General features: G+C 46.9%; 1 non-coding gene across 1 annotated transcript; it reads left to right on the forward strand.

Annotated features, from left to right (window-relative positions):
- Positions 1 to 106, forward strand: LOC122472103. Its single transcript, XR_006294353.1, has one exon. It is a non-coding gene; the product is annotated as a U6 spliceosomal RNA (small nuclear RNA).
- Positions 107 to 6,779: the final 6,673 nt, after the last annotated feature.

A 6,779-nucleotide genomic window follows, 5' to 3' on the forward strand; every position in this document is an offset into this window, starting at 1 on the left:
GTGCTTGCTTCGGCAGCACATATACTAAAGTTGGAAGGATGCAGAGAAGGTTAGCGTGGCCCCTGTGCAAGGATGATACGTTTACATTCACTTTTTCAAATTAGTTAATCTATTTCTTTATTTTGGGGGCGGGACAGAGAGGGAGAGAGAGAGAATCTCAAGCAGGCTTCACGCTCAGCCCAGAGCCCGGTCTGGGGCTCGATCTCACAACCGTGAGATCATGACCCGAGCCAATGTGAAGAGTCAGACACTGTGGGGTGGCCCAGTTGGTTCGGCGTCTGACTCTTGGTTTCGGCTCAGGTCATGATCTTGCAGTTTCATAAGTTCGAGCCCTGGGTTGAGCTTTGTGCTGGCGGTGTGGAGCCCGCTTGGGATTCTCTCCCTCTCCCTCTCCCTCTCTGCCCCTCTCCCATTCACGTGGTCTCCGTCTCTCTCAAAATAAATAAACTTTAAAAAATTTTTGTAAATGAGTCAGATGATTTACTGAGTCACCCAGGCACCCCTCATTCATTTACATTTAAACTAATTACTGACCAGGGAGGACTTACTCTTGCCATTTCGTTACTTGTTTTCTGTGTCTTAGAGCTTTTCTCCCATTCACCCGGTTACTGCCTTCCTTTGTATTCAGTTGGTTTTTCGTTTGTTTTGTTTTTCTGTGGGGACATTTTAGTTCCTTCTCATTTGCTTTTCTATATATCCTACAGATATTTTCTTTGTGGTTACCATGGGGATCACACTTAATACCTTAAAATTATCGCAATCTCATTTGAATTGATAGCGACTTCAACCATATACAAAAACTCTACTTTTTTATAGTTCTGCCCTCCATTTGTTGTTGATGTATCAAACCACATCTTTAAACGTTGTATATCCACAAACATAGGTTTTACACACTTGGCTTTTAAGTCGTGTAGCAAATTAAAAGTCAAGTTACCAAACCGAATCGCCATATTTGCCCATGTATTTAACCATTACTAGAGAACTTTATATGTTCGTGTGGCTTTGATTACTGTCTAGCACCCTTTCATTCCAACATGAAGGCCTAAGCTGTTTCTTATAGGGCATCTCTAGTGGTGATGAATTCCTCTGGCTTTTATTTATCCGGAAATGTTTTAATTTCTTCCTCATTTTGTGAAGTTTTGCTGGATATAGAAAATTTGGCTGGCAGCTTGTTTGTTTGTTTTTGTTTTTGTTTTTCTTTCAGCACTTTAATCATACCACTCTTCCAGTCTCCATGGTTTCTGCTAGGAAGTCTGCTGATCATTTTGTTAAGGATCTCTCATACACGGTGAGCCACCCTTGCTGCTTTAGAAGATTATGTCTTTGGTTTTCGACAGTTTAATTATAATGTGCCCCAGTATAGGTGTCTTTGGGTTTATCCTCCTTAGAGTCCTTGAGCCTCTTGGATTTATACATCCATGTCTGTCCTCAAATTTGGGAAGTTTTCAGCCATTATTTCTTCAAAGAATTCTCTCTTTCTCTCTCTCCTCTCCTTCTGGGATTCTCATAGTGCCCATTTTGGCCCCCTTGATGGTATGCTAGACAACGCTTAACGCTTAGCCTTTCTTCACTTTTCTTCATTCTGTTTCTTTCTGCTTCTCTGAGTCAGTGATTTCAAATGACCTGTCTCCCAAGTTCACAGAATCTTTCTATGTTCGTAAGCTAATGTTAAGCCTTTGTCTTATACTGTTTCTTCAAGAACCATTTCTGGGTCTTTGGGGTTTTTTTCCTTTATTTGAACCATGGTTTCTTATTTCTGCCTTGTGATATTTTGTTGAAAATTGGGCATTTGAAACATGTCCCAGTTTTCAGAGACTGGTTCTGTGCAGAGGAAGACTTTTGCTGGTCAGCACAACATGAGGGCTTAAAGGTGTGGGTTTTATCTGGGTGTGCATCATCCCAGGGCCTGTGTGTGTGCCTAATCCTTCCTGGAAGCCTGGCTGCTTTTAAATGCCTTAATTTCCCAGAGGCGCCTGGATGGTCAGTCAGTTAGGCATCTGACTTGATCTCAGCTCAGGTCTTGATCTCAGGGTCATGAGTTCAAGCCCTGCATTGGGTACCATGCTGGACTTTAAACAACGAATGGATCAATCAGTCAGTCAATGAATGAATCAATGAATCAGTGAATGACTTAATGTTCCTGAGAGTGCCACCCCTGTCTTCTCGAGCCTCAGATGCCCTATCGTGTTCCTCAATCAGTAACCTTGTGCCGGGTGTCTGCAGACAGTCCTGTTGTGGGTTCCACAGGCCATGCCTGCTGCTGCTTGCTGCTTCCTATGCTCTGAGATTTGAGCTGTGCTGCTTTTGACTGGGCTCCAAGTTAAGGGACCCAAAGATCAGCCCCTCAGACAACCCTTGACAGGCTGCTTTGCTCTCTGGTTTGTAAAAAAGGGGGACCCGGGACCTGGCTGCCACTTCCCCCAAATCGTGCTGTGCCACACCAGGGAGCACGTGGGGGAAAGGGCACGTGAAAACACCTTGAAATGTTCTATCATTTTGAATGTAGCTTTTTCTTGGCTGGGCATTTGCTTACTTGCTGTAGATTCCCAGAGCTCCCGCAAAGGTATTTCAGCCGGTCTCTGGTTCTTTGTCACGTGTCAGGTGGTGGGGGTGGGGGAACGGGCCCGGAGCTTTCTAATCCTCCATCTTGCTGACGTCACTCTCTAGGCCTTTCGTTTAAATTTGTTACTTTTATTTTATTTTTAAAAAAATTTTTTTTAACATTTATTTATTTTTGAGACAGAGAGAGACAGAGCATGAACAGGGGAGGGTCAGAGAGAGAGGGAGACACAGAATCCGAAACAGGCTCCATGCTCCGAGCTATCAGCCCAGAGCCCGACGCGAGGCTCGAACTCACGGACCGTGAGATCATGACCTGAGCCAAAGTCGGACGTCTAACCGACTGAGCCACCCAGGTGCCCCTAAATTTGTTACTTTTAAATTGAGGTATAGTTTATAAAGGTGTAAATTAAAAATTAAAAAAAAAATTTTAACTAACCATTTATTTTTGAGAGACAGAGGGAGACAGAGCATGAGCGGGGGAGGGGCAGAGAAGGAGGGAGACACAGAATCCGAAGCAGGCTCCAGGCTCCGAGCTGCCAGCACAGAGCCCAACATGGGGCTCGAACTCACTAACCGTGAGATCGTGATGTGAGCCAAAGTCAGACACTTAACTGACTGAGCCACCCAGGCACCCCAAGGATTCACATATTTATAATGCACGTTTAGAAATCCTGTCCTGAGAATTCTAGTATTATGACACTATCATTTGAGCTATTATGGAATCATGTAAGTAACAGTGATAAAACTGAAAGAGGAAAATGGTCAAAATTGCCTTAGAAATTAGTGCTTTATTTATAGATTTTAACAGACTTAGTAACAACAAAAATTCTGTATTAATACTACCTTCAAATAGAATGAAGCGGAATCATTTAACTTTTAAGATTCACATTTGAGTATTCTTCTGTTATTAATCATTATTTTGAGAAAAATTTTATCAAGATTCTAATTTGAACCCCGCTATATATACTCTCTGAACTAAAAGAGCAAGGAGGCTAAAAGAGAAAAAAACTGAAAATTACTTGAGTGCATAAATAAAGCTACCTAGGTAAGGTCCTGGACCGCTGCGTTAGAAGGCAAATCACCACCTCGGACCATGTGGACAGAGGTGGAATCCAGCACCGGATGTAGACATTTCTATTGCCTGTGGAGTATGTGTTGGGCCAGCAAAGACCGCTGGAGGAGAGAATCCCTGGAGGGCAGGATCCTCGTTTTCCTGAACGAAGGGAAGGACAGGTGCTCTTGGTCTCAGTCCCTGGGACCTCTTGTTCCTGGGTGACGCCTGAGTCGGAAGGGAAGTCCAGCATCTCAGCCAGCTGTTGTGGACAGATGAGTGTCTGTGCGTCTGGGCCTGGGTTCAGGAGGATGACGCACTCAGTGGAGGGTCCCTTGTCCAGCGGGCCTGAGCCTGTGGGGGACGTGGTCACACTTGGACCCTGCACCTTTACAACTCCACGTTCCTTCTTATTCCTGAGGAGTCTGGTTCCAGAGGATTCCCTGCTGGGCCTCATGAGCCCCTGCCAGATGCTTTGCCAGAAACATTAGAGACATATGTTAGGCTTTTAATTTCTTCTGAGTAACTTTTGTCTGAAGTCTGCCTCACCTTTTTTGTTTCCTCATGGGAAATGAGCTGGCCTTGAGAGAGGCCATTGAGGATTTCTGACGTTTCCGGAAGAATTTTGGTCTCTTGACCTGGTTCCAGCTCTTCACATGTGTCTGATCTTCTAAATTGCTGCAGAAAGATTCTCCTTTCTCTTTACACAGGGAATTCATTCTTGATTAAATGGTCAGTGGAGATTCATTTCTTCTTGCAGTTTCTGCTGGAACTCCTTTCACTATCTGTGACTTTATTTAGGGAATCATAAAAGAAAATGGAAAGTTAAAAAAATTTTTTTTAATGTTTATTTTTGAAAGAGGGAGAGAGACAGAGTGTGAGCAGGGGAGGGACAGAGAGAGAAGGAAACACAGAATCTGAAGCAGGCTCCAGGCTCTGAGCTATCAGCACAGAGCCCGAGGTGGGGCTCAAACCCACCAACTGCGAGCTCATGAGACTAGAGCTGAAGTCAGACGCTGCACCACCCAGGTGCCCCGAAAATGGGAAGTTTTTAACATCCAGGTTCTATGCCCAGCACAAGCTTTCTTAGGTGATCACGAGTTAATGTAAGTTCTCTGACTCTAGAATTAGAACCTGGTTCCTCTAGAAGCAGTGATTCGGACTACACCAGCCCCATCAGGTAAACACCAAACCCATTTTGAATATTTTTCAAACCCTGGGGACGGGGGATGGGCAAAATGGGCGAAGGGGAGAGCTCGGAGGTACAGGCTCCCGTCTATGGAATGAGTAAGTCACAGGGATGAAAGGCACAGCACAGGGAGCATAGTCAGTGGTGCTGTGATCACGTCATATGATGACAGGTGGTAACCACACTTGGGAGCACAGCATGACGTCTAGAATTATCGAGTTCCTACGTTGTATGCCTCAAACTAATGTAATATCGTGTCAACTATACTTCCACAAAAAAAATATTATTTCAAACCCAGAAGATCCTATAACTCTCATATGTGAGTTATTATTGACACATTTTTAAATGTGTACTTTTTTATGCAAGTTTATAAATTTTCATTTTTTCCAATTTTATTGAGACCCGACTGACACAGAACATTGTATTCATTCAAGGCATGCGACATAATGATTTGATGTGTGTATCCATCACCGTGTTTTTGTGTGTGTGACTACAGTGAAGCATTCTCTGGGGATTTAAAAATTTTTTTTAACTTTATTTTTGAGAGAGACCGCAAGCAGGTGGAGGGGCAGAGAGAGAGAATCCCAAGCAGGCTCCACACTGTCAGCGCAGAGCCCGGTGCGGGGCTCAAACTCATGAACCGTAAGATCATGACCCGAGCTGAAACCAAGAGTCGGACGCTTAACCAACTGAGCCACACCAGGCGCCCCTCTCTGGGGAGTTTAAATGTGACCTGTAAGGGCACTGGTGGTTTTATCTTTCCTTGCTACTCTAACACACACGTGGTTTTGTCTTTTCTCAAGACTTGTGAAAGCATCTCACTGAGCCGCATCGGTCAGTTTCTTCCAAACCCTTCGTGACCTGCCTTCTGTGGGCTTTCCAGGTCCCGAAGGAGCCGTCCCACCCGCGCCCCCCTCCCTCCGTGTCCTCTCCATGACACCGGCCAAGACTTCCTGGGGCTCAGCTGCAGGACAGGCTGGGGGTGGCCAGTGTCACTGGGGGAACTGACCCGGACTCTGGGCCCGTGAACCCTCTGGGTTTGACTCTTCGATGTGCTGACCCTTGTCTCTTCCAGCCCCTCTCCTGCTTCTGAAAGAGGCTTTCTGCTTCCTTGGAGAGGACACTGCTGAATCCGGGCGTTCCTGGGGCTCATTCCTCTGCTGGCTTTTGGAGGCCGTTTTGGTTGTAGTCCCCTCGCCACTGGGTGTGTTTTGGGGCATCTTCCGACGACTGACGGCACCGTTGTTCCACACGCTGAGATTTCTCTTTGCTCAGTTCACCTCTGAAACTTGACATGAAGCCCAAGTACAGAGTAGGAGCTTTCCAGATCTTTATGAATGGCCTCCAAATTTCATTTTTCTTGATTTCTCTTCTGGTCATCTGGCTTCCATTAACTTTGTTCCAAGGCCTCTAGACTCTTCGGGTGTAAAGCTGAGCTCCTCCGGGGAGGGCACCTTGTCCTGTCTACCCAGAGCAGGCGTTCCGTGATGAACAATCAAGTACGACCCTCACCGTGGCCATCTCCCCCAGTGATCCGTCTCGGGTCCCCTGCCACCGTGTCACCACTGGGCACCATGACCAGCATGGCGACAAGCACTGCAGCCGTCAGCAGGCCACCGGGCGCTCCCCCGGCACCCACAGCATAGGACAGAGGAACCCCTGGGGCAGGTGGACAGGGCCCCGGGGGCCACAGGTGGTTCCTGGAGTTCGGGTCACCCCGGCCCTACCCGTCAGCCCAAGGGCTCAGGACACGTGTGTCTTATCACATGAGCCCATGAGCCGCGGGGGCCGGCGTGCCAGCCAGGCCAGCACCCTTCCTTCCCTGCATCATTCTGGGGCCCAAGGCCTTACCTGCCCTGCAGGGCGCACAGAAGACTCCTGCTCACGGGCCCCTCCTGGTTTGGGTCTGGCTTTGAATGGAGAGGCTTGTGGGAGGGGTTCTGGAGGGTCCCACACAAGTGACTGCACTACGGGTCC

This window comes from Prionailurus bengalensis, chromosome E3, assembly GCF_016509475.1.
Source record: "Prionailurus bengalensis isolate Pbe53 chromosome E3, Fcat_Pben_1.1_paternal_pri, whole genome shotgun sequence".
NCBI lineage: Eukaryota > Metazoa > Chordata > Mammalia > Carnivora > Felidae > Prionailurus > Prionailurus bengalensis.